Source organism: Dreissena polymorpha, chromosome 2, assembly GCF_020536995.1.
Source record: "Dreissena polymorpha isolate Duluth1 chromosome 2, UMN_Dpol_1.0, whole genome shotgun sequence".
In the NCBI taxonomy this organism is placed as follows: Eukaryota; Metazoa; Mollusca; class Bivalvia; order Myida; family Dreissenidae; genus Dreissena; species Dreissena polymorpha.
In genome coordinates this window covers 52,637,600-52,665,598 of record NC_068356.1, presented here as the reverse complement: position 1 = coordinate 52,665,598, position 27,999 = coordinate 52,637,600, and the positions used below count along the sequence as shown (strand labels likewise).

General features: G+C 34.3%; 1 protein-coding gene across 1 annotated transcript in view; it reads right to left on the bottom strand.

The window, feature by feature from the left end:
- Positions 1 to 5,305: 5,305 nt before the first annotated feature.
- The window catches only part of LOC127867050 (uncharacterized), a 448,603-nt gene continuing 425,909 nt past the window's right edge, over positions 5,306 to 27,999 (bottom strand). The window contains exon 3 of the transcript XR_008043240.1: positions 5,306 to 5,415. The gene's annotated coding sequence lies outside the window, so the exon portion shown is untranslated. The remainder of the gene's footprint in view (positions 5,416 to 27,999) is intronic.

The window sequence follows — 27,999 nt, the reverse complement described above, 5'->3', positions numbered from 1 at the left end:
TATGTTAATGGGAACACAAAATAAAAAAGAAATCATGATTCTTTCAAAATACATATATAATGCGAATTGTTTACGGAACAATTTAGAGACACATTAATTAATCTAAGTAGACAATTTTTTTTTCTCAGAATTTGATGAGCACTGATACGTATCGATGTTAAAGTGATAATAATTTCGATGTAAAAGTGAAAATAATTTCGCAAAATAATGTATTCTGTGTCACATGATTATACTACCAACTGTCATTATCGATGTTAAAGGAACATATCTTATGTTATAAATCAGTAAAATATTTGTGTCACATGATTTTATTACCAACTGTCATTATCGATGTTAAAGGAACATATCTTATGTTATAAATCAGTAAAATATTTGTGTCATATGATTTTATTACCAACTGTCATTATCGATGTTAAAGGAACATATCTTAGGTTATAAATCAGTAAAATATTCGTTAACTTCTTCCATTGCATAGTTTTCATAATTATTACCTTATTCTCATAATTATTATCATCCATGTCTTTACACGTGTATATAATACATTTGGCTAAAAAGCAATTTTATGCTTCAAAGCTAATAAATGTTGTTGTTGTTGTTGTTTTATTTGATTTAATTGCTAAACAAAAATTTACTGTTTTACATTATAAAGATAACATGGCTGCTAATATATGTTAGCACATTGTTAAGAGTTGTAAGTCATGTTAATACAAGTTGAGGCAAACTGTAAACTGTTGGTAGTAACGTCAATACAAGTTAAACACAATTGTAATCAGCAATATGTTGAATACAGATTGACGATAATTGTTAACATGCGTAAGTATTATGAATAATAATTGGAGCATATTGTTGCCAATTGTAAGTGATTCGAAAACAAGTTGAAGGAATATGTAACAGTAAGCAGTGTTAATCAAAGTTGAAATCAATTTCTGACAGTTGTAACTATAAGTAATGTGAATACAAGCTGAATATTATTAATTCATTAAGCACAGTTTATGCCCATCAAAACAACTTCAAATACATGCCATTGTACTCTTATTCTGGACAATATGTTGCATGCTCCTTACTGTATGGAGTTATGGTCTGGTTAAACAAATACATTACTATATATGATATATGTCTTAAGTTAACATTGAATAGGAAACATTTATACAATATCATGATAGTTGGATATATCAAATAAAAAATACTTATTGGCGAAATAACAATTGATGGCAATATAAAAACTAGCATATATATATATATATATATATATATATATATATATATATATATATATATATATATATATATACTGCGTACAACAAACGGATAAATTGATCAAATTAAGGTGCAGACATTAATCATGTATGCAACAGAGTGCTATACATATGATAAACTCCCTCTCATAAAACATATGCAATAAATGTTATTTGATGGAAGAAAGTCATAATAATGATATTGTTGCATGTCACAATTAACATATATTCAATGTATACGGCCTGTTGCTTTCTAATTGAGTATGTACCAAAAAAAATATCTCGCCTACGTTTCCCTGTATGGAAAAAACCTTTCAGTACATGCTGCATGCAACATTAAATTGCTAGCCATTGTTAGTGCTAATGACACTGTTCATTAAACGTTCTCATATGTGTAATGTTTAATGTATATTGATTACATTTATCATGCAACTTCAGTATTTGTATGTTGTATGCTAGCGTTAAATAATATTGGGGAAACTATTTGTGAGCGCAGCTTGAATTGACCTACTTTTAAATTGCGTGTTTGTTTGTTTATAGTAAGCTTGTAATTAACTGGTGTTGGTTAAATAGGAACCTTGTTTCCAGAGCAAGGAAAAATATTCCACGATGATTATGCTCACAACGAAAGCAAATATGATAGTTTGTATTAAGTGATGTATACCTGTTTAATTCATATACAATCATAAATTAAAATACCAACGCCAACCATTACGAACATATCGCTAAAGATAGTATCTAAATAACAATATAAGGTATGAATACATGCTTCGACTAATGTCATTTGAATCAGCTAATAAGAATACACATATTATAAGCATATTAAAAGCAAGTAAACAATAACGTCACGACAATATTCACATTGAAAGCAAACCTGTTTTGTAAGGCATGTATACCTGTTAAGTACATGAACAGTCATCAATAAATATAGCAAGGCAAAAAATAACGAACATACCGCTCATGATTAAGTCCATATTCCAATAAATATGGCATGAATACTGAACATACAACGACTAATGTCACTCAAACCACTATACATTTGTACAGCATTAACCCTATGGCGAGATCATGAAACACATTGCTTATAATTTGACATTGTATATACATGCAATAGTAATCCAACACAATAAATTGGTTCACGCGTCTAAAAGGGGATCTAAAGAACGCTCCCACAGTGGGGATCGAATCCGTGACCTTCCGGTCACTAGGGTAGTATCTAAATACCAGTAGGTATTGTATGATTACATTCTCCGACTAAAGTCTTTCAAATCGCTAATACGTATGCACATTGTATTAATATATACACAGCAAGAAAACAAATTACGTGTTTACTATATTGACAACGAAAGCAGATATGAAATGTTATGTAATGCATGTATACATGTTAAAAAGATACCCAGTTATCCATAAATATAGCAATTCAAACAATTACGAACATATCGCCAATAATAAAGCCCATATAGCAATAAAATGGTATGAATAACTGAACTTACAATGTCAATCAAATCATCAATATTTGTATCAATAAATTAGAAAAGACATTATTTATATTAATGAATTAACAGCAACAGTACTAATTCTATCAATATGATCACATAAAACAAAATGTGATTCATTTCCATCCGTTATATCAAATTGACATTTGAACAACATCTATCAATTCATCTTCAGAAATAAACATGTTATCAGCATTAACCCTATGGCGAGATCATGGAAAACGTTGTTTATAACTTTCCACTGTATAGGAATTGAATAGGAAGACAAAAAGATAAGGTAGTACATAACATAACACATACACATCAATTTCTGTAAGAATACGGTAATCTCGCTATTAAACAAGAGCACCGCATAACGGGTGCCACGCTCGGCTGCGAAAGCTTGTCAGAATATGTGTTTAGAGGTCACGTGACCTTGACCTTTGACCTAGTGACCCAACTAGAGATGTGTTTGTCAGAAACACAATGCTCCCTTCTGCGCCGCATTGAAATAACATTTTTATTTATTCTTTGGCAGGTATATAAATCATCTCCCTTTAAAGGTTATTACTTCCCTTGAATTTTGTCCAATCCAACCGGGGGGAGGTCTATATACTCAAAATAATAAATCTGTATAGTAACTGTGACAAGAATTATTGGTAAGGAAATATGTAAAATGAGATTTATAATTATATGAATTACTTCCCTTGAAAATAATTGTCTGTAACAAATTTCTATTTTTAGTAGCAAATAATTAATAGCCACTACCGTGGCTGTAGATTCACCACTCAAAAAGTGCAGCTTCATGAAAAACACATGCAAGCCAAATATATAAAGTGGCTTTGTTCAATATTGAATAATTTTCTCCCTTTTTAAAGCGTATTACTTCCCTTAAATCTGTATATGTTACCTTGACCGTAAAGGATGACCTTGACCTTTTACCACAATTTGTTTGTCAGAAACATAATGCCGCCTACTGCGCCGCTTTGATTTATTTAACAAATATATATACGTGGTCAGGTCAGATTACTATGTCTATTTTAAGCTTATTACTTCACTTGACTTTGTTTTTTCGACCCTAGACCTTGAAGGTTGCTGTTCACCTTCACATTTTACCACTCAAAATGTGCATCTCCATGAGATACACATGCATGCCAAATATCAAGGTGTTATCTTTAGTATTTAAAAAGTAATGGCCAATGTTAAGGTTTTAGCACGACACCTACGGCGGACGGCGGACGACGAGCTGGCTTTGACAATAGCTCGGGTTTTCTCCGAAAACAGCCTCGCTAAAAAACTAACAAAAGCATACACACGCTTAGAGCAAAACGAGATTAACGGTATAACTAGAATAACGAAAATCAACCATTACGTTTATCATGTATGAAAATATTTCCGCATAAAAACATCAATACTATAACATATATCTTTGTATCTTTAGATTCAATACGAACTATGTGTTTTGATGAAAACAGATTATCCGTGATCAATAAAAGTTTACATTCACTTGTCCAGTAAGAACACGAGCAATTATACATTCACATGATAAGTAGTTTAATCAATTCGCATTAAAAAAAATGTACTTTATTTCTTATTTGTGAATGCAACTATAGCGTTATTGTAGACATTTTAAAAATAGGAATGAACACAGATATGCACCATTTTTATCGATAAGTGAAAAAATGTGTTCAATACTTTTTGATCAATATTACAAATCACAACAAAGTTTCTACTCAACAAGAAAAACAAAAATATTATCGTTACATTTACAGCAATTACAACAATACCAGTGGACTTTCAGTAACTGCCAGTAACACATATATTCATTCTGTGCAAATGCGTTAACAATACCAACCATAAACCAAGTGAACATTTAGATAAGAAGATGAGATACAAATGACACAAACACACTGTATTTCCTAACATGCTTACGCAAATAAACACAAGTCACATTTCTACATACTTCGACAAAATGAGTTACTACAAAAGTTCTAAAAAGAAATATATGCATAACTTGAAATTATACCGCTGCTTTACAAGCTCGATACGTACATATTTTGTTAAGATGTATACAATATAGTAAAATTGCTTTACATAACTTTATTTTGCAAAGTACTGTCATCTATGTGATTGACATTTTTTAATAAAGTTTATCGAAATTTATTGTTTCGGTAAATTTTACAGCCTACTATAAACAAATCTTTTGTAAAGTTGTGCACATTTTTAAAAAGTGAAACGAACGTCTGCAAGTCAAACCTCAATTACTGAACAAATCACTATTACGATAAGTTGTATTATTTTCACGTTCTTGGCAAAAATGATCGGTGATTCGTTAAAGATACTATGTACTCAAAAGTTATAATTACGTGATGTCCGCGCCTCGTTACTGATCTATTGATCATCGTTAACGTTTTACATCATAATTCTTAAAAAAATAGCACCCGCGTTGATAACTTGACTCCCTTCCATTCTCATTCTCACGCAAACATCCGTCATAACCTCGTTTCTTCGTCTCGTTAATGCCTGCAAAATCGCATCGGTATGGTCAACCTCCACGTTCTCAACCATGCGGATTGCCACTCTGTGTAAGTGCACGAGCTGCAGCAACTCCAGCTCAATTCTCCTCCCGCTGTACCATCGGAATGGTTCAGGATGAGCAATAAGAGCTTTTCGTATCTTTGGAAGTCTTAGTATCATCTTTGGACCTTCATTGAGCATATCTGTAATCGTTGATATCCATGTGCGTTGCTGTTCCCTATCCAGTCCAGAGGTTGCCATCAAATTCCTTTCTGGAATCATATAGTATGGTAGCTCTAAGGTGATCAATGCAACTCTAAGCGCAACCAATGCTTCATGCAACCACTGTAAAATACTTTTTTTATGAAACGAGGCTTGAGGATTATTTTCCGCCATCCATAAAACGATGTTTTTCAATGTGTACGATGAAACTTCTTTCTTACGTGGATGTAATACATCGTTCTTTATCATTTTCAATAAAACATACACTTTAGTTTGAGTGTCATTAAGATTGCTTATTAGTTCCATCTCACCGTCATTAAAGCACACTCTCCATTCAACATGTTGATATTCGCTTCCTTTAAATCCAACAGGCGTAAGAATTGCCCCAAGTGATACGACCCTCTGAACGGCTTCCGGTGGCGGCCAGTGGCGAGGTCTTGCGGCCCATTTTGACAGGATGTTGGGACAGTAGTAACGTAATGCATAGACAGAGTCGAAGTGCAAGAGTCCTATCGCTGTAGCAGGATTTGACGGTCCCGCACGCTCATGCCGCACCTCGCCCTCATTCAAGTCTATGTTCGACCAAATGTTAACATACAAATCACTGCTCAAAAGTTCGCGACCATATCCGTCATCACAAAACGCATCATTTACTTGCCTGAGAATTGTTGTACCGCGTCTCTCCAGTAGCAGTCTACAGTGACCATGGTAACTCCTGCGGCTTAGTGATCTCAACACGGTTATCTCCCCAGGAAAGGCACTTGAATTTATATCATCTTCTAAACAGATCACTCCATTATGTACACTCAGTACACCCATATCACTTTCCAGGTAGCTGCTCAGCCCCTCAGCTTTGCTACCCGTAATACTAAGCGTTGCCTTTCCAAATGTCCTTGCAGTAAACAGCTTGCCATTCTCCCGATATGCGTCTCTCCGAGCCTGTATGATCTCCGGTCCGTAACCGAGCCAGCTCAGTATAGTGCATGTCTCAACGGAGGCATTTTCCCACTGAATCTAAAAAAACGTTTAAATTAGAAACACGTTACTTGTCATAAATAACATTATATCGTTAGTCGTCAAATAAATCAGCAATACTAAAATTATTCCAATTTAAATAATTCGTTTACGGCCATACCATTCGATGTTAAATCAATTTAAAAGTATTTTCTTGTGAAAATATATTTACATGTCGTGTGTATGTTCTCAGTGAATAATCCAAAAGTCGGTACAAGTATTGCCAACCATATATTAATTAATAAATTGAATTAAGAGGATTGAAATAAAGACACTGAAAATATAAACGATAATCAACGGCGAGTTGATATATATTGATGACATCCATTCATAAACATATAAAACATAAAATGTTTAAATCTCTATTATTTGAAATTGCAAATTTGGAACGAATAATGTTATAACTTTTGATAATAAACTAAATTGCTATGGTTTAAGCTGCATAATTTAACGAAATTATATAAACTTTCATTATTATGTTTGTAAGTACAATATCTTTATGTTCAAATAGTTATTAAATAATTTGAAAGAAAACTGTGAAAAACTTTTGCCAACAAGTAGTGTCGTACTTTGGCACGTGCAGACACTGATAAGTGGATTTAAGAAGATTCATAAGAACGGATGTATTCATTTTTAATGTTTCACATTTTTTCAGAAGTTAAGTATTTAATTTGGGACCAATTATTGATATACATTATACATGTATTGCTGTTCTTTTTTCTAAAGATGTTAACGTACATCTGCCTTTATTTATGCAAACATTAACCATCAAGATTGAAATGTCATTAACAAATATAATAGGGGTAGGGGAAACGCAGACATTTAAACGGGAAAACAATGCGTTAATTGTCATTGTGTAGTGGACACAAACTGCACTCGACTTATCATCTTACCAGGTCTTGTTTGCTGGACACACTGCCCTGTCTTTGGAATATTTCCGGTTCATCAGGTCGTGTGCCACTTTCAGCCATCCATAAAGTGCTGAAGTGAGATATTCGATAAATATAGGATCTTGCATGAGTGGTCGTTTCGTATTGAATTCATTAAACTCGTCATCTAAATAAAGATAAAAACGAGGTTTGCCGAGTTTTTCTCATTATTTAGGTTACGAGTTTAATAAATTCAATACAAAATGACCACGAATCTAAGATTCTATTTATAGCATGACCATAACACATTCTCTTTATTTTATGCTCTTTTCACAGTTTATTCACATTGTTAAAGAGTTTAACTGAAGAAATTCGCTGAAATAATGATGTCATTTCGTCACAAAAATGACGTCATTTCACAGTTATATAACTAGTTTAATAACACCCGTGTAATAAACAAAAATGAGCATTACGTTATTTCACTCCTGCAACGTAGGCCATGTTATAAGCTTATATGGACAATAATATGTGTACTAGTTCGGGTAATTGTCATGAAATAAAAATATATAATATTAACAAGATCAAGAATATGTGTGAATGTAATAAATACATATAAACTAATCATAGCTGACACGTTGCAGTACATAAATAAGTTTAAGTTATGTTATGTTACGTTAACAATACTGCTTTTCAATAAAATGCAAATAAGATGGCTTCTGCCCGTGTAAAAGACACAATTTATATGAAACCTTCCTTACCTTATACTTAACAATTGATTTATTAGCCTAGTCAGGTAATATGACGTTTAAATGACTCAAGTTAAATAAATAGCATTACGTCTTCAATATACCTGGGCGAGGAAAATGAATAGTTTTCCAAAAGTAAAATTCGTTCAACGTTCTCTTATGTATCCCAATCTTTCAAATAAAAGGAAGTAAAATGGAAGTAAATATAGAATTTTAATTTACTGATATTGTAACATGCACTGCATGGTGTGTTCGATGCCACGAACTAAACTAGTAGAAGAAAATAATACACTTGATGAAGTGGGAACATTTGTTGCTACTTTTGTGCGCTTGCAATGGACCAAAATATTACAGTAGTTAATGGAGTTGTCGTTAATGTATTTTCCTTTTACTTATCTGCGTTAATGTACAAAATTAAGTTTAAGTCATTATATATTGAACAAAAAAATCATTGAGATTACTCAATACAATGGCAGATTATATAATACCGTGCCCTTGACCGATCAGTAAGGTTGTCCTTCGGCGCGTAATGTTTTAAAACTGCAGTAACGCACGCGACTTGTGTTGATATGACATGTGGACCGCCACGTAGCTAGTTTTTAGATGTTGTCCTTCAAAATAATAAGAATATTTTTTACGCAATAGAAAAAAGAACATTTCAAAAGAGTATCTGTAACACTTTATATATTATACATTAACGTATAAATGCGCATGCTTCAATTTATATAAAATTAGTTCAATACTTCATTTTAAAACAACATGAGAATAGATAACACTCCTCAAAATTTGAGTTTGCTGAACAAAAAGGACGTTATCTGAACAATGACATGCGTGAATAAATATTATCAGTTTGCTATCGGTTAAATGCCGAATGAATTTAGGTAAACTTTTAACATGTACTGAAAACATAAAATCAAAACTGTTATATATTTTGCTGCTTTTGAATTTATTTAGGAAGTTGTTTAATGATCTCATTTTTTTGCCGGTGCCATTTTATTTTACGTTGAACATTTACCGTCGACATTTATATGTTAACGTCGCAATTACCGTAACAGAAATACACCTTTTTAAGGCTCAGTGTGCTTGAGCCTCAAGTGAAAGTTAAAACACGACACATGCAGACGCCTCACGAAACTTGGATTCAAACATTTTAACTGTTAACTCGAATAATTGGAAGCTAGTCCAGTAGTTAGTTCAACGATATATTTCCATGAAAACTGAATCAATGTGTATGGTAGCCGCGCATGAACCCCTGTTGACATACAGTATTCTAGAACAGAACGCGATGCATTGACTTTTTATATCAACACGTTCATCTGCACCTGTTCGGAATGAAATTTATATAATTTAATTCATATTCCTATAATCAATGTTCAACCGCATTTAAGAAATCAAAAAATGCCGACTTAATGTAAGGCGATTAAAATTGAAAGCATACATTTTCACAGTAAAAATATCGCCCGGAGATTTTCGATTGCTGCTCACGACAGCCAATGAAAGCAAACAACACAAGAAGTTTTACTAATGATAACTTTAATTTCCAGGCACTATCGGCAGATTAAATGACACTAGCATAAATAACCGCGATCGCGAGCAGAGATGAGATAAAACGGTTGGTCACTAATTCCATATAAAAAATACGTGGCATACACAATCAATGAAAAATTAACATATGTATCGACGTTACCAGTCTTTGGCCGATAAACTAACCACAGCGATCATAGATGACCAATGTGTGATACACCTTTTTCAATACTGTGTATACCAGAAGGCATATAACGGTGATTACGCAATGTTATTTTATGTGACTAAATCCGATTAAAACATATCATCATTAACGAATTAGCCTGTCATGTTGTTCATGAGATAATTTTAAAAGATACACATACATTATTAGTCTATCTGGACAATGCCGCTTCACAAAGAAATTGATTAGATTGTCATACCCACAAATGTGGTTTATTACTTGTTCAAGTGTATGGTCAAATACCTATTTTACGACAATAATCCATATAAGAGGTTAATATATATATATATATATATATATATATATATATATATATATATATATATATATATATTAATATATATATATATATATATATATATATATATATATATATATATATATATATATATATATATATATGTGTGTGTGTAAGTATCCATTTAATACCTTTAGCTCGCATGTAGTCACACATAAACTTGACAAGCGAGACATGCGGTTTTTTATCAGATGTATATTTTTTTGATTATATGTATTCCAAATTAATCGTGTAAATGAACCAGTATGTCTGGAGACCCTTAACTTCTAATAGCGGTAGAGTTCGGCGTTGTTTTCGTACAGACACGGGACCTTCCATACGGGACACGTGTGTATCATTGTTTGGCTAAAATACCCTGTGGACTTGATAGTGAAGAGTAAATCAACATTATAAACTCGACCGGACTATGCAGAAAGACTATGTATGTAGATAATAAATTGTTCACAACAGGTTGTATATAATGAAGCGTTCATAAAATGTAAGTATATGATAAAGCGTGCAAATCAGGTTTGTAGATGATGAAGCGTAAACAACTTGTAAGTTGATAATGAAGCGTAAACAACTTGTTAGTTGATAATGGAGCGTTCACAAATAATTAGAAGATGATGAATCGCGTACAACATGAAAGTAGTAATGAAGCATTCACAACTATTGGTTGATTAAAGGGATCTTTTCACGGTTTCGTAAATTGACAAAATTGAAAAAAGTTGTTTCAGATTTGCAAATTTTCGTTTTAGTTATGATTTTTGTTAGACAACAGTATTACTGAACATTTACCATGGTCTAATTCAGCCAATATATGCATCTTTGGACGATTTAACAACTTAAAAATTATAAAGCGTTGCAACGCGAAACGCTTTAATAATTTGAAGTATTCTGTTGTTGTCGTTAAATTTTGTGAAACTACGAAGATTGCTGATATAATGCATAAAATAATTTATCCAAGAATGCTTGGCAGAATAGCCGAGCGGGCTATTGCGTTTTACTCCAGGTTACTCCTGGACTCCGGGGATCACTGGTTCGAGTCCAGCTGCGGCTACTTTTTTTCCTATTTTAAATTTTATTCTTGATTTTTTTACTGGAGTTTTTAAGATTCAATGTTTACCTTTATCAATATAAAGCATTTAATGACTTATTTCAAAACATGCCAAAACCTGGAAAAGGCCCCTTTAAAAAGCGTTCACAACATGTAAGTAGATGATAAGACTTTCAAAACATGTTAGTAAATTATGAAGCGTGCACAACAGGAAAGTATATGATGAAGCGTGTATAACAAGTAAGTAGACAGTGAATGGAAAAGTGGACAAAACATGTATGTAGATAATGAAGCTTCCACAATAGATTAGTAGATGATTAAACGTAGACAATATGATATCATTTGATGAAGCGTTTACACCAGGTTAGTAGATGATTACGTGGACAAAACATGCTAGTAAATTATGAAGCTTCCACAATAGGTTAGTAGATGATGAATCGTACACAATAGGGTATTAGATGACAAGGCGTGTACAGCATGTAAGGAAAGGAAGAGTGGTTCACAACAGGTTCGTGTGTGATGAAGCGTGCTTAACGGATATGTAGATTACATGTACAAAGCGTTCACAATCTATTGTTTGATGATGAAGCGTTAACAACAGGCTATTAGATTATGAAGCGAACACATTGGATTAGTAGATGATGAAGCGTTCACATCAGGCCAGTAGATGATGAAGCGTTCACAACAGGTTAGTAGATGATGTAGCGTTCCCAACAGGTTAGTAGATGATGAAGCGTTCACGGCATTTTAGTAGATGATGGAGCATTCACAACATATCAGTAGATGATGAGGCGAGCACAAAAGGTTAGTTGGTGATGAATCATGCACTTAATGTTAGAAAACATGTGCTCAACAGTTTATTTGATGATACAGCATACACAACGCGTTAGTAGATAATGAAGCGAGAACAACAGGTAAGCGTGTACAACAGGTTAGTACATGATAAAGCATTCACAACAGGTAAGTATGCACAATAGGCTAGTAGATTACTATGCGTTAACAAAAGATTATCGTGAACACCATATACTCTGATGACGAAGCGTTCAAAACTAATTTTTAATGATGAATCCTACCCCTAAGGTAAGTCTGTGCACCGAATATGTTTATGACGAAACGTGCACAACTGGGAAGGAAATGATGACATAATTATATACAATCGGTTTTGATTTGCACGTGCCAATTATAATACTTCACTTTCATTATTCCTTAGATTGTAAGCCTTTTTAGCATGATGTGCGTATCTAACTTCTTATACAAATATGTATTGTATCGGCAGTCAAGCATTGTGCCACATATGAAGATTAATTCAACGTGTTGAAATTATTATAAAGAAATGCTCGTCCAAGTAATAATTAGTTAATTCGTAAAACATCGTGCGAAATATGTATACACAAGCGATAAGCAACCATTCCGGAAAGTCAATTGATTGGCGAAATAACTAGCAATTTAACAACAAAGTAAGTATTATCAAAAAATAAAATGTAAGTATATGATAAAGCGTGCAAATCAGGTTTGTAGATGATGAAGCGTAAACAACTTGTAAGTTGATAATGAAGCGAAAACAGCTTGTTAGTTGATAATGAAGCGTTCACAAATAATTAGAAGATGATGAATCGCGTACAACATGAAAGTAGTAATGAAGCATTCACAACTATTGGTTGATTAAAGGGATCTTTTCACGGTTTCGTAAATTGACAAAATTGAAAAAAGTTGTTTCAGATTTGCAAATTTTCGTTTTAGTTATGATATTTGTGAGACAACAGTATTACTGAACATTTACCATGGTCTAATTCAGCCAATATATGCATCTTTGGACGATTTAACAACTTAAAAATTATAAAGCGTTGCAACGCGAAACGCTTTAATAATTTGAAGTATTCTGTTGTTGTCGTTAAATTTTGTGAAACTACGAAGATTGCTGATATAATGCATAAAATAATTTATCCAAGAATGCTTGGCAGAATAGCCGAGCGGGCTATTGCGTTTTACTCCAGGTTACTCCTGGACTCCGGGGATCACTGGTTCGAGTCCAGCTGCGGCTACTTTTTTTCCTATTTTAAATATTATTCTTGATTTTTTTACTGGAGTTTTTAAGATTCAATGTTTACCTTTATCAATATAAAGCATTTAATGACTTATTTCAAAACATGCCAAAACCTGGAAAAGGCCCCTTTAAGAAGCGTTCACAACATGTAAGTAGATGATAAGACTTTCAAAACATGTTAGTAAATTATGAAGCGTGCACAACAGGAAAGTATATGATGAAGCGTGTATAACAAGTAAGTAGACAGTGAATGGAAAAGTGGACAAAACATGTATGTAGATAATGAAGCTTCCACAATAGATTAGTAGATGATTAAACGTAGACAATATGATATCATTTGATGAAGCGTTTACACCAGGTTAGTAGATGATTACGTGGACAAAACATGCTAGTAAATTATGAAGCTTCCACAATAGGTTAGTAGATGATGAATCGTACACAATAGGGTATTAGATGACGAGGCGTGTACAGCATGCAAGGAAAGGAAGAGTGGTTCACAACAGGTTCGTGTGTGATGAAGCGTGCTTAACGGATATGTAGATTACATGTACAAAGCGTTCACAATCTATTGTTTGATGATGAAGCGTTAACAACAGGCTATTAGATTATGAAGCGAACACATTGGATTAGTAGATGATGAAGCGTTCACATCAGGCCAGTAGATGATGAAGCGTTCACAACAGGTTAGTAGATGATGTAGCGTTCCCAACAGGTTAGTAGATGATGAAGCGTTCACGGCATTTTAGTAGATGATGGAGCATTCACAACATATCAGAAGATGATGAGGCGAGCACAAAAGGTTAGTTGGTGATGAATCATGCACTTAATGTTAGAAAACATGTGCTCAACAGTTTATTTGATGATACAGCATACACAACGCGTTAGAAGATAATGAAGCGAGAACAACAGGTAAGCGTGTACAACAGGTTAGTACATGATAAAGCGTTCACAACAGGTAAGCGTGCACAAAAGACTAGTAGATTATTATGCGTTAACAAAACATTATCGTGAACACCATATACTCTGATGACGAAGCGTTCAAAACTAATTTTTAATGATGAATCCTACCCCTAAGGTAAGTCTATGCACCGAATATGTTTATGACGAAACGTGCACAACTGGGAATGAAATGATGACATAATTATATACAATCGGTTTTGAATTGCACGTGCCAATTATAATACTTCACTTTCATTATTCCTTAGATTGTAAGCCTTTTTAGCATGATGTGCGTATCTAACTTCTTATACAAATATGTATTGTATCGGCAGGCTCAAAAACATTTCCTGCTCAACTAATGACATAAAGCGGTCTATAAAATACAGAGGTCTATTATTGTGTAAAGTTTGGCATCCCAATATTCACTAAAGGGTAGGTGTTAAAAAGTGTTGCAAAGGCGTAGCATTTTGTGAAATATTCATTTGAGACAATTGACGTTTTTTTACAAATACACTGTAAACAAAATCAGCATCGTCTTTTTCGGCGATATAAGTTTCACTTAAACTAGATTTGATCTTAAACGCAAAGTGAGGTTATCGGTGTTTAAAAAATAACAGCTTATGTTGTACACAAGTAATCATTGCATATATTTGCGTCCGTAACCATATGAGATTCGCCATAATACATACAAGGTGGAGTATTGGTATTGTCAGATGTACTATCGGTAAACGGTTAAAATAATTGACGGTGATAGCAGGCTCTAAGACTAACTAGTACGGGGGTTTACGAAAACGTTTATTTGGTATGTTTTGTTTGATAATACTTACTTTGTTGTTAAATTGCTAGTTATTTCGCCAATCAATTGACTTTCCGGAATAGTTGCTTATCGCTTGTGTATACATATTTCGCACGATGTTTTACGAATTAACTAATTATTACTTGGACGAGCATTTCTTTATAATAATTTCAACACGTTGAATTAATCTTCATATGTGGCACAATGCTTGACTCTTTCTATTTTCGAGAAAGAACGCACCTGTCAGAAATCGATGTGTTAAAAAGAACACCATTTAATCGTTTCGTTAAGGTTATTTCCGTTGTCTAAACATTGAATACCTCCTAAGAACTCGTTGTTAGGCTTTTTCAGACTCATAAACGTTTCATTCAACATTAATAAGCATTTGCTTTGTATCTGCCTTTAAATTGCACATCAAATATTAATTTTTACCCTAACTCCGGTATTAAAGACTTTTTGGTGACACAATAACAATAATATTATCTAATTATATATCAAACAACAATTTATTCATCGGCAGGCAAGAAGTGAAATAGTAATTACCTGTTATTACTCAGCCGACACAAACACGTCAATAGCCAGAGTACGTATGCGCACTTTCAAGAGGGGCGTATTGTTGGACCTTGTGCCTTCGTCACATGCTCGTTCACTATTATCACCCCGTCCCACTTAGATTAGTATTTTAACGCGGCTTGCCGAGATAGGCCGAGTGAGCACGATTTATGGTTTGTTTGACTTTGACATAATGAAATATTTTCGTTTTATATCGTATAAATAAAGTATACCCGTAATGAATACTTATGCGGGGAAACATATCAATGCAGGCACATTATATAACATAGTGCGCATGTGTTAACCTTTTAATGACATATTTACTTCGTACCTTAACATGATTATGTAAAAATATACTTTAATTTGGATCATTTTGCTGTAATAGTACGTGATTTAAATCACGTATACCAATCGTTGACCACTTCGTGAGTGTTTCCGTGAAGGCTAAATTATTTGTGTACAGTTAACCGTGAAATGTGTCATAAAATATAGGTTGATTTGATGTAAATGCCAATTTACTAATTATGATTCTCAATTCCTTATCGTATGTTCACGCTACGTCAAGTTTCTATTAATACACATTTAGCACACTCAACTTGCTTTCGTGAACTGCTGTATGATCTCAAATAAAATGTAATATATTATATTTCCGCAATTGTATGACTTGGCTTAGTAGAGAGACATTGCTTATTTGATGTTCTTCCGGCATATAGGTTATCAAGTCAACAAAAAAGTAAAAACATTAACACATTACCTATTTAAAAATGTCACAAACTTCGATGGCTTTCGTTGATGAATAATTGAAAACACTAGGATAAATATGAGATAAACGAATAAGTATAGCATTATAAATGAGATTGATTGAAGTGTGTTGCTTACTATGCTTTTGCGATATCCACAAACTGTCCAAATGAACCATATAGGTCAATATAATTGAATATACTTTATTGCAGGATAGGACATTCAAAGGGACATCAACAAATATTAAATGTATACAAAACAGTAAAGCCAAATAAAATTGTTAAGTATGAGTTTATCATACTGACAACAACCCAACCCAACCCAACCTCCGCGCAGAGATTTGACTGGAACCAGCTGCATCCATGTGATGTTGTGGTTTTTTAAATTTAGGTTATGAATTGTTTTGTTATGAACCTTAACTTATACATTTTTATTGTAAAAGAAACAGATACTGTTTATGTGACAATCGGGACAAATAAACCGGATACAGGTTTAATAGATAATTAAGGGATAACACAAATATAAATATTTATAGGTATACATAATTGGTGAATGGGATAGGTCAGTGGTTCTCTATTAAAGAACTCTCGGCTTTACAAGCAAACAATACTCTGGATGCAGGATCACGTGACTTTATGGGGTACACAAATGGATGTTAATGGATGTAAACACACCGGTAAGTGGTGCTTTATTCAAATAACTTTTACAGCATTTTTTTCTGAAGAATATTAACTATTGCATAAACGACAGTTTTTATGCGGCTTATGACAAATCATCAGAATTACTTTATTCAATAAGCATGTGGTATTGGCCAAAAAGTCAATGTGTTCAACATTCATATACACGGTTATATGGTGCACGCAACGTTTAATGTTGGTATCGATTTCAGACGCATTCAGTAACGTAGTCTTATGTCTAAAGATATCGACAAAAACCTGCAAGAACAACTGTACTATATGCACTAAAGATTTTTGCAAACATGTTATAATAATTTAAGAGATTTGCTAAATTACAGTTCTTAACGGTGTCTTTGTATTATGTTCAGCCCTCGTGAAAACCCTTGTGAACCCATTGACACTGCGCCCTGATAAAGATACACGTTCAAGTAAATCAACAATTTTGCAGTTGTGTATACAACAGAACATCAACGAACCTTTCGCTATAATTTTGGTTTGAATAAATGTAATATATATCGAATGCAATGTAATTTTGATAGTCAACTTAGTAATGAATTTTACGCAAACTTGCAAAAAAACACATTTACATTAATGAATACAAATATAAACAGAAAATGCACCCACCAAAATCCGGCGTATCACTAAAGTATAAACAAAAAAGGAAATAAATTAATATAATGCTAAGACGTGCGGTTATAAAAATGCATGACTCGCAACAACGACCATTTTCAGCGAGACGTGATTACATGGAAGCAGGGAAATAATTATTTGGTCGACACGATAAGCATACCATCTGCAGCCAATTGTATAAACCTTGGTTAAAAAATACCATAGTAAATAAGTAACCAAGGTTAAAATCGTAGTTAAGATACCATGGTTAATATCAACTTGTATAAAGCTTTTAACCACATGGTAAGCTAACCATGGTAAATACGAATTTTTAACCTAAGTTATTTTTACCATAATTTCGATTTTGTATTTCCGTAAACATTACCAAACGATATCTAGGCAAAACAATAATAATGGCGGATATCGATTCCGATAAAAAAAAATTGATGAGTCCGACGGAGATCGATGTCATTCGAGAGTTCATGTTCGACAATATCAATCAAATGCAAGAATCCCACAGCAACGGCGGCCCCGGAGCCGCGAGGATAGTGCGTTTGCTGTGGGAGCAATTGACTGAAAAGGTAAACGCAGTTGGAAACGGTCCGCGGACAGTAAACCAAGTGAAGATTAAGTGGATAAACTTCCAATGCTTTATTACCTAGTCCTAGTTAAATTTCCTTCAAATGTCATGATTAAAATACAACTAACAATTCTTTCTTGATTCTACCAATATGACTAATCAGGATTTTGTTATTATATCTTGTAAGCTGTCGTGTTTGCGTCACACAAGTTTTATATTATACAGAACAAGAATGCAAAGAAAGAAGTTACTGACCAGAAGCTAGGAGTTGGCGGGTACTGGCGGCGGCAGCAAGCTGCCAGAAATGACGAAGACGTCGGCGGCAGTGTCGGAGCTATTCGCGGCCTCCGCCAGTTTTCACGGTGTTAGCGATGATGCTGACACTGCTATGTTTGGAGTTGCGTGTTGTTCAATTAAATTCGATACACTGTAATACAAAGAAGTCTTTAATCCAAGTTTTCGAAACATCGTAGCATGTTTCCACTTTTGCTTACATTGAAACATTTGATAAACACTTTGATTCATTTGTTTCAGATTTATCATCCCAGGCTGCCTACGATGCGCTTGTGGACTTGGTCCCACTTATTGAAGCGGCAAAAGTTGGATCCTCCTTGTTCCTAGACTGTCAGGGCCGCAATGGCCACGCAACGGAGACGCCGCAGGTCACGGACGAACCAGCGACCGTTCCCGTTGATGGTATACACATACAAATTCCACCTTATTTCGATTCCAAAATATGTTCATTCCAATAAAGTTCAATTCGTCCATATAACCGATGTCAAATAAACAGAACTGCCTTGCAATGATACATCCACATCTACAATTAATCCTCCTTTTTTATTGAAATAATTTAACACTAAAATTTCCCAACACGTGAATTAAGACTAGAATTTCCCCACACGTAACATATGAATATCAAACACAAGCTCTTACACATATCCACTGCGCAAACTCGAATTTTCAAATGAATAAGCATATGCCAGTCGTTCCGTTAGGTTTAAATGGACCGTTTAAAAAACGGAGGGATTGCTGGTAAATATTTTTAAAATGCCGACTAGAAATTTTAAGACTGCGGTATTAATTTCACGTAGATATGCTGTAGATGTATTTTTATGTGTGTTTATAATACTTGTGTGTTATTGAATGATTAACAAATGTGAAATTAATAATTACACAATGTGCCGGGTACCCTTTCTACCCTATGACATTTACAGATGGACTCACCCGTGTAGGCCATATATGCGCCAAGAGCATTACACAACGGGGGCGCGCAATGGAATACTTCTTTATTTCGACATGTATTTTTCAGCAACAGTTCCAGTGTCTGATGTGAAGTTCGTTGCCACTAGAGTTAGTGAACCGACAAAGAGTACGTAGAACCAAATCAAACACATAAATGAGCTTGCAGAACAAAGATGACAACTGAGCATTTTAGTATAATTTAATTGACGGAAAATTCTGACGCAACATGTCGCAATAGTTATAACAAAACTGTAAAGTGTAGAATGCTATCAATGTTATAGACCAGTCTTTATTAATTAATAATGCTAATCTTTGGAAATGTAATATTTATAAATATTGTACAAACAACAACAACAATAGCATACACTGTATTTTTGGAATAAAACGTATTTTATCAATGACATTTTTATTAGTACACATAATCTGTCACCACTCCTTTTGATGTCAATATACACTTGAATGATTTTAAAATCATGCGTATGTAAGTGTACATATGTCTTTCAGAACCACAAAAGAACGTTGCCATCCGCACAACTGCCAAGAGCAACATTACAGTACCTGCCAAGTGCAACATTACGGTACCTAACCCAAGGTTAGTATAAAACCCAGTTGTGAGAATCTATTAACCGACAAAGCTTTCAACCGTTATTTGAGAAAAGTAGCCAAATGTATTTTTATTGTTCTTACTTAACCAGGTTTTACCCTCAAATTCATAAACCTGTAATTATGAAAATACAATCATTATTGTTTTCACCCCATGAAAATGATCTATCAGCGTAATCGTAATAACAAATCACTGTAGGGCTAAATGAAATGAAATGAGATGACCTAACCAATGTTTGATCCGCCACTGCTAGACATGTCTATAATGGCATTATGTTTAACGAACACGCTGTATTACACACACAAAAAACTTACACAAACCAATGCAAATGCATTGAAAAATGTAATTCACACGTACTTGTATACATTTTTCAGATTGAGCATGTGAGCATAATGATATTTTCTGATAAAGTAAGAAAAATGGAAAATGTATACCACGTTTGACGACAAACTAAGAAAAAAAGATAGCAACATGAAAATCAGCTGTATAAAATACGTATTTAACTGTCATTGTAAATTAATTAACTTTATAAATGACATAACGATATGCATTACGATACCCAACAATTAGCCTTTCTAATCGTTCTTCACTGTACAATTCAAAATAAATTAGACCTTTTTTAATCAATGTTATATAATCTGGAAATACATTCATCCCCATGGAGTACATGGAACGTCCTTTTCCAAACTCCAAAGGCTCTTTCTATGCAATTCCGTGTGCCGATGTGAGCGGTATTGTATCTCTGCTGAGAATCTGACACTGAGAACTAATAAATGATTTTCTAAAGTATATCACTTTGATATTTCATTTTATATAAAAACATTCATTTTATATAACTACATGTGCAAATAAAATGAAAGGATTAATAAAGTCAATGCAGGGTACTGTGTTACTAAGCTACTTAAGGCCCAGTCTCACTATGATGGAGGTGGGGCCCCGGTGCGTCAACCGGGGCTCTACCGGGAGAAACCGGTGACCATCGGATGAACCGGTAACAAGCGGGACGGCACCGTAGCTCCACCGGGGCCCATACAGACCGCGGCAGACCTATAGCCGCTGGTGCCCATGTGGAGCCCCGGTGAATGCCGACAGAGTCGCGGTAAATCTGGGCTATGCCGGGACGCCACCGCCGGCGCATTATCGGGGTTAAACCGGGGCGTTACCGTATCTCTGCCGGCGTATGCCGGTATTGCCCCGGTGAGTGCCGGTGGATTTACGGGCTCCGTCGGGGCATAACCGGCGAAAGCCGCTGCTCTGCCGGGGCTTCATCGGTATAAACCGTACCTAGTCCTGGGTTGAACGGGACTCTGCCGGGTTGTTCATCGGCTTCAACCGGGGTGGCACCGGGGAATTGTGTGATTGCGTTAAAAAAAATCCAACAAATCATCCAGGTTCTCGCTGGTCGACCGGCGTTAGCAAACCGGGATGGACCTGGGCTCAACCGAAAATTGTGAGACTTGGGCTTAATGCATTATTCGACTTACGCACATATTCGAAAGTCAGTATGGTCTCTTTAAATTGAATTGAACATTCCAAGTAACAAATGAATTGCCTGTACCTGAAAAAAAATAATTAAAAATATGTGCGTAAGTCTAAGGCTTGCGTAAGTAGTTTAGTAAAACGGTACCATGATACACAAATAAAATAAATACGTCTAAAAAACAGTTGTTCATTGTTAATTAAATGTGAACTCGCTTTACCTGGCTGCAGGAAGGGAGTCATCAAAAAAGGACGACACGGATAACCGCTGTTACCCAGTAAATATCCACGCTCAGGATCTGCGAACAATATATTAAAGCAAGTCATTCCAGCGATTTGAATTTACGTAAAAAAATTATAATCTTACTACATGTATTTAAAACTGGACATTGAAAGGATTTAAGAAAATAAATTATTTCAATGTTAACAATACAATATGTGTCATCATTTTATTTTCGACATGTTTGAAATGTATAAAGGGTTGATTATCTGTAAGTGGTACATCAAATGGGAAACTTCAAGTTGACACAAATTTGACAGAAAGGAAATTGACAATTAAGTAATACCTTGATGGTGACTGGCAAACTGCTGTCCAATGTTTGACATCCGAAGAATGTGTGAGTCGTGACAGCATCCAGGCCAACATGCGTGTATGCTAGTGAACATCCCTGTATAGTAATGAAAGTATTAAATCTGGGTAAAACCGCTATTAAAATGATATAGGTTGATTGTGATCGTTTATTGCTCTCGTAATGAAACATCTTCATTAATTCATTATAAACCATGTACATTTAGTATATTAGAATATTACGGTGAATATGATTTTAATTGATAGACGTTAAATTCAGAAAACGATTTGAGAAACCTTCAAACTATTCAAGTAAACATAGCCTGTATACGTTAAAACAAAATAAATCCACAAACTGTCCTTTAAAATCTAAATAATGACACACAACCAAAACGAAAATCCCTGTAAGGCACCTCAATTAATTCTACAATCGTGTCATGATGACGCGAGTCACGATGACTTACACTTGTACGCGTGTATGAGATTTTACTCAGAATTAAATTAAATGTACACGGAATAGGACCTACGGTGATTTATCAGGGACATTAATGTTGTAGTCGATCTTTTGTGTTTGAGATATAATTGATTTGATACTTAAAGATTTAAATCAGATTTTGAAGTTCGGCAATATTTATGGCACTGTTGAAAGGATCAGTTAATCATCTATATTGCTGTATTTACAGCGGCTCGTGAACACATTTGTTCCTAATCATGCATGGATGGAGCAACCAGTTTACAAAAATAAATCAGTGTTATTTGTCAAATGAATAAGCATACCGCTGCATAGACAGACATAAATTCATCTCACCTTTATAGTCGCACGTTGCCTGCAGATTGAGGGAGTGGAAACCTTTCCTATTTACATAGGACGGTTCGTCCACACCTCCGGGAGAAATGATTTGTACATGGGTGCCATAAACAGCCTTAACGCGGCGTCGGTCAGCGTCCGTCAAGGGAAACTTGATCACAGTGTCTTTCAGTGTGAATAAACAGTCAGTCATGTTCGTCACCACCCGGGACACAGTAGCAATGTCTACGCGGAAGGTATCACCAATAATTTGAAGAAATGCCCCAGACGCAAGAAACCTCAATTTCAATAGGAGTTGTTGCCGTACGGTCAGCGCCTTGCTCCGTCGTGTCGGTCTTTGAAGCGACGGCTCCAACAGTCGTACAAGTCTGTCAATGTTGTCAGAAGAAAACCTGTACCTCCGGCGCACCTCATCGTCCGTCAAGTCCGTCTCCTGTCGGTAAATTCGCCTGAATTGTCGAGGTCTGCGTCGTCTGACCAAGTGAATGTCGGCCATCTTTGTTGTGGTTAAACCCGCTTACCATGGTAATGAAGGTGGGTAAAACTTAACTATGGTAAGTGCGTGGTTAAATTTCGTTAAATCGTTTATACAATTGGATGAACTTAACTACGGTTCATATTAACCATAGTAAAAGTATTAACTATGGTTAAACCGTTTATGCAATTGGATTAACTTAACACCAACAGCGCTCTTTTTACAGCAAATGTTTAAAACACTTCCGCAACCGCTGGCAACAAAAACAACACTTTATCTAACAACTCCACACTCCACAAACACAAAGGCATGGGACCATTGTGTGTCCAGACTTTGCAATACAATCGTACGTAACATAATCACTAACCTTCCGGATTATACATCACGAAACATCCAATACTGCAAACATACTTATCTCAATGCACATATTGTATACAAGTTGTTAACGATGCTGCGCAAGGAAGTGGCTCCAAGAAAAATGACAGGTGTCGCTCGGTGCCTTGTCGCTTTGTTATTATGAGAACGTTCGCGTTTCCGATGCGTATGTATGATATTGGAACATATGTCGTCGATGTCATTTTGATTTTTCAGTCAATATTTATGTATTACATAAACTGTATTAACCTGTAAAATTCGATTGATGAACACATGGAAATGATCTTTATGTGAATATACGTATTGATATGCAGAGCCATCGAATAGTTTATGCCGCAACACACAGGATCGGAACAGAATACCATGCTACACTTAAACGTGTTTAACATTCAATGTTTAAACATCACATGCTATGTATTTAGTAATTAATGAGTTTTTAATTGAACACAGTGTATTGTTCAAATGACTAACACAATTTCCATTTCATATCGGTGATAGCTCTTTAAAATAAGATCAATATTAGCGTTGTGACAGCCTTTGCCCATAAATGATCTGTGTACACGTGTATGCCTTATTGACATAAACCAGTACAGTTAAGCATATTTATCTACACATACTTTCAAAATATTCTTCGTGTATGCATTATACTTATATTAATGGGAATTTAACATTAGTTCTTCTCCTTTATTTCCATTTACTTGCTTTTGTTTTCGAACCGAACGCAATTGGTATTTATCTTACTTTACCATACAAAGCACATTACATCGAAAATAATTAATCTCGAATGTAATAAAGTACAAGACAGAAATGAAAGGGAATGATAAGGAAAGGATACAAAATTCCAAAAAATGGAGGAAAAGAACATTTAATTAAATCATCAAATCGTTTACTGTTCACATTAAATATATGAACTGTATCGACTACGGAGATATTAGTTTGGTTGTTATCAGTGACACCACCATATAAAATAGGTTCAATAACTGTGAATATAGTGTTTGAAGGTTCTTTGCGAATATGCACAAATATACTTCATTCTTAACAAATAATGACACGGTGTTTGATTTGATCCACAGAGACGAATAGACGATAAGACATTATAATCAATGACATTCAGACGGGTGTATCAATATAGAGGCAAGTATTTGACAGAGGCGTGCACACAGGCTTTTTCCGCCCTATGCCACGGGTCCGAAATTCGGCCCCATTCCCAATGCAAAAATGGTTGTTTTTTTCCCAATTGAAAAAAAATATTCCCAATTCCAAAAAATATTTTTTTTTTTTTTTTTTTTTTTTTACCTTTAAATATATAAGTTAACCTGATATGGTGTAGAAAATAGAAAGTGTTGCATAATTAAATTATCTGTTGCCTTGAATTTGTTTTAAAAACTGTAAAATATGTTAATGATTATTTAAGACATTCCTTATTTTCCTCAAAATCCGGCGCTTCACACGATTTTTTTCACCTCAAAAAAGGCCAGGCCTTTTCCCCAAATTCAGATTAAAAAACCTGCACTTATCTCACATGTTCATAATACTTTGTAAAATTTCAATAATAAGTTATCAAAATAGTCGTTATTTACCAGTTAACGGCTTCTTTGAAAAATAAGAAACACTATTTACATGCGATAATTTTTCCCAATTGAGCCAATTTTGCGAATAATTTTTTTCCCAAAATGGGGGTTTTCACGACATGAAATTCCCAAAATTCCAGTGTGGCGTATTCCCAAAATGGAGCGGAAAAAGCCTGGCACAAATATTGCTCACACTTTGACAGATATACTCTATTCGAGGTACTGTTCTGGTTATGAACAATATCCTTAAAGGTTCATACATCCGAGAAATAATCAAAGTACTGACAGTACTGGTGTGACGATGCTTTTGAAGAGGATTGATATAAAAGCATCAATTTAAGTTTATCTACATCACCACACTTGTGTATGTGGGTACGAAAATTTTGGGTAGGAAAAAATGGGTACGAAAATTTTGGGTACAACAATTATGCCAAAAAAAATTCAGAACGTAAAAAGATTTGGTTACGAAATAAAATTGGGTAGGAAAAATATTGGGTTCAATAAAAATGTGGTTACGAGCAAAAATTTGGGTACGAAAAAAAAATTGGGTGAGAAAACAATTGGGTACAAAAAATGTAGGGTACGAAACAAAAATGGGGGTATGAGGAAGTAGTACCCGAGGGGAACTTGATCCTTACAGCGAAACTGGGAGGCGGGTTACATTCTCGATCAAATATAACAAGAAATATCTTTAAAAAGATATTCGACGTGTATTTCGACTGTACCACTTATCTTAAAAAAACGTTCTTTAACAGTAAAACGTTTGTGGGTTATGACATCACGTTTCAGCATACAAATTCAGAAATTGACATTCTCTTTAATTACACCATGCTCTTTAATTTCACATGTATATCATACCAAACTTTATTTTTCGTTGTTTCCTTTCATAAGTTAATGATGCTTTGTGTATGGACGTGATTTCACAATCCCATGTGCATGAAAATGTACTTTGTCTCTTTTGATTATTGTTCTTTTTATCTTATTCAATAAGCTTAGACATGGTTGTTCGTTAAGTACGGCAATAATTTTATGATGATTCCCGATCGAAAGTGGGTATGAGCACATAGTCGTAAGAGTACATGAATGCGTGAGTTCGCCCATGAACACATGGTAAGGTTAACTAAATCTCCGCGATATGACCTAATATGTGTTTAAACAGCAAACACTATCTAACAAACGAATAAATTGTCTAACATCGTATGTGCATTGATGTGGCTCTGTAATTTATGTTTGAAAAGTTTATTAAATATGCAAAATGAGAAAGCACGCAGAAGAGCGAGTATCACATATATGATACGGCTATGTTTATATACCATACTCGCTTCAACGAAATAATTCGTTTTCTTTACACTCATGATCGCGTTGAAAGTTAATTATATACGTTTTAATGTGCAATTTATTTACTGAATCACGACAAATGTCAAGTTGCATAGTTGTTTCATTGGAGTGAATATAACTGATTTAAAAAAAACTATTATCAAATCTTTTTCCAGAACAAGCTGACCTATGTATAGCTGAGCTTCCTTTGCCTTCATCAATGATAATCTGCGAGGTATGCCGATTAGAAAAATCGAGCCATCTCAATCGGACTGGCTCGGTCTTTTACATTTGCCATTGTGAAGAATTTGTTCATGATATGATAACTTAGACGATGCCTCACAGCATCGTCAAAAAAATTTGCCTACTCTTTTTTAAGACATGAAAAGGAACATAAATCCCCATTTTTATATAAACTCTGCAACAATAAGGCAGTGCATTAATTGTATACATACACCGACAAGTAACTAAAATTATTGAAGATATCAAATTATTGCAATAACAGCAACATTTGCTCATTTAATCAATTCATAGCACAAACAGTGTCGTCAATAACGCCAATCAATTTAAACCGACAATTTATATTATTAATATATGAATCGAAACATACACATTGTGTTATTCATTAAGTGTAACTCGACAACAATAATGGCAACAGCGAGTTTAGCGATACGGCAATCGAATTCACAGCTAATAAATATACCTAATTTAGAAATAATTAAAAGCAACACATACTAACTATGATGGGAAAACTATATTAACACCGAAAGCAAACATGACATTGTAAGTAAAGACAGTGTTACAAGCGAAATACTTGAACAATAATCAATACACACATAACAAGATAACACATTCAAAACTATCGCTAATATTTAAGTCATGCTAGCAGCAAATAGTTATGAAATAATAAATTTACTAAAACAATTAAAATACAATTCAAATACACAATATGTGTATCACAGCATAATCAGTGACAGCGTGTGGATCAATACAAGCACAGCGAAAGTATAACTAACGCTACAAAACTTGTTTTTTTTTTATTCAAAATAAAACAAGTGTTATAATGTTAATTAGTGAAATGAAAGCGACTTTCAAACTAAAATTATCAATAAATGTGCATAGTAATTGTTTGGAACATTACTCAAAGGCGACAGCGTGGTTAATATCTGTGTCAGTTAAATTTAATGTTATGGGTAGCAAAAATATAAAGAAGTACATCCCATAAACTGCTCGAACGAATACTTACACAAGCATGCTCACGTTTAGAGAAAAAACGAAATAACGATATTTCTAGATAAACGGCAAAATAAATATTACGTTTGACGTGTGTTACAATATTTCGGAATAAAACAACAATGCATTGACATACTGCTACTTATCTTAAGCTAAAATAAGAATACCTTGCCAATAATAATTTAAATTTAAACTTCATTTGTATAGACAAAAGCGCAAGCTGTACTTAA